We start from the raw sequence: 2,646 nt of genomic DNA on the forward strand, positions 1-2,646 counted from the left end.
ACAGCATCAGAACTCTAAGCATGTGAGAGAGAGTGGGAACCTCCCAGAACATTGTATTGTGCCACTCCCAACAGAAATAACCCAGGTGGATAGCCTCAGCAATCAGGGGCTGCTCAGTTGCTCATACAAAATTCCACCTTGGAGTTTACAAAGGCTTATGGGTAGAAAAGCCACACTAAGTAATTTACTACACCGCACATGGTAAATTCACTCTAGCATTCTAATCTCCCTAAGCCTTTGGGTATTTTCCTCTACAATGAATACATCAAAGATGTTCTGGCATTTCAAGTTCATTTACTGTAGGTCACTCTGAATGCACGTTTTCAATCAACTGTGCAAACTAACACAATGGCTCCACAATATCTATATGTTATTGTTGTTGTTATGTGCTGTCGAATCATCTCTGACTCGTAGAGACCCCTCCTTGGGTTTCTGAGGTGGTATCTCTATGGAAGTAGATTGCCCAATTTTTCTTCCAAGGAATTGGTGGGTTTTAACCACCAGCCTTCTGGTTAGCAGTCAAGTGCCTTAGGCATTACGCTACCAAGATGTCTACAGATGATGGTTTGAGTAAAGGTTTTGTCACTATATGCAATGGACTGACAGTCCCTTGCATCAGAATTATTGATACCTTTAAATACAATGAGTTCAAAAACCCAATTCCAGACAACCCAGAATAAATTCTGAGAACCTACCCTGAAGGCTTTGCTCCTCTCAAATAATTTCATTTATTGTAACCCAGACTGAAGACATCACCATAATGATGCTAAACACAATAAAACAATGGCACCTTACAAAGATCTAAGTCTGAGAACTTCAGTTAACTGGATCTCTGCTACTAAACCATTCTCTCAGGCCTCTGAACACACACAAAATACACATACATATATACAAGCTACTGTGTCATTCTCTCCCAACTTGTCTTTCACACATGCACAAATATAGGCACACATGTTAATACTACCCATTCCCTCCCAGTAGCATTTGCACTGACCCAGTTTTTCAACAAAGGAAGTGAAGGCATGAACCTTGGCAACCACAGTTTCCTGACTCAGACATCTCACCATCTTTCTAATTCCCCTCATCAGCTTCTTACTGGAGCATATCCTTCAAGCTTGTGGCTCTCTTTCCCAGGATCCAGAAGATGCACTGAAAATTGTGATATGGTTAACAACACCATATACTTGTTCCCTGGATAGAATTTAACTCAAAGGATTTAATTCCTTGTCACTCTCAGGGATCTTTGTAGAAGGAAATTTAAGAGATAATATTGGAAAATATGATCTTCCCCCAAAGAGCGTTCTGAAACAACAGTTGCAATCACTATCAGGGTCTGTGAAAGGAGGCTTTGGGTATTAATCTAAAAACCAAAGCTGTGCGATCACCCCAGGACTGGAGGAAACAGCAGTAAAAGTTGGTTGAAAGAAGACTTCAGTGTCTGTAAGATATCACTTCAACCAAAGGGAAGTTAGATTTCCACAGGGTTTTGGACTCTGCTCCGTTTGCAGATGGAATTTACAGAAGCTTCCATTCTGAGGGAGGAAATAAACAGGTAATGTGATGGCACGTATTCTGTCATTCTAGAAATCATTTAACTATCAGGTGTTACATCTGAGCCTTAAAGTGTGTTCCAGTGTGTTCCGTGAAATGACTTCACTCTCCTGTGTCTGATGCTTCCCTGGGCTTACAGAATAAGAAGAGTTTGATAGATCTGAGGATAAAAGAAACACAAGCCTTAGGTTTTAACGAAAGTACATTTCAGAGGGTGACACTTCAGTGTTACCCGTGCCTTACCACAACCAATTAGTGTGTTAGACTAAAGCAGTGTTTGGTTGTGCAAACATACCTGGAATCTCAGCTTCCTCTTGAGTCTTACAGATAGAAAACACTCTTTAGAAAGGAAAGTGAGAAGGGTTGCACAACTCAAAGAATGAATCCATCTCACTGAATTGTACAACGCTGCTCACTTCTCCCAGCCAGAGCTGTGATTCGGTTCTGAGGCGAGGCCACGAGGTAACTGACTTGTGTGCAGCTCTAGTCCAGCGTTAGCACACTCTGGGGCACAGCCAGGTATACACTCTGGGCTTCGGTGTCCTTGTTGGTAAAGTGGGGACTTGACTCTCCGAGGGCGATGAACTGAGTTCTGCCAGCGCGCAAGGGCTCTCGTGAAAACGGTACGCGTGTGGGCTCCCTGTTGTTCCCCAACTAGCTCAATCAGCAGAAAACGCAACTCTTAATCACGTGTCTTTGGCTGTAGCCCCAAACGAGGACTCAGATTCGTTTCCTTTGGTTCTGTCACTCAGTCAGCCCCTTGGGAATTGTGCTCTGGGTGAGGGGAGGCCAAAGCGGCTTGACAGGAAAGAACGTTTTGGCTTTCGGAAACATACTACCGTTTTCAGTGGCAGCCTGTGGATAAGTTCAGGCTACAGAAGAGAGTAAGTATAAGGGGACTTGCGATCTGAGGCTCAGATGAAGCTGCCTTGTCTTGTACTTGGATGTAGGCAGGTGTCGGGTCTGATTTGGAGCCCAGAAACGCAGTGTGGTTGGTAGAGTTTAGAGGAGTTGAGGTGATGGAGGTCGTCAGCCCTTGTTTCTTGTGAGTCAAAGATACAGCAAAGCGCTCTTCGTCCTCCCCCTTGCCCCTTT

This window comes from Orycteropus afer, unplaced genomic scaffold (assembly GCF_000298275.1).
Source record: "Orycteropus afer afer isolate SDZICR_OR568_19922 unplaced genomic scaffold, OryAfe1.0 scaffold00010, whole genome shotgun sequence".
Taxonomy (NCBI): Eukaryota; Metazoa; Chordata; class Mammalia; order Tubulidentata; family Orycteropodidae; genus Orycteropus; species Orycteropus afer.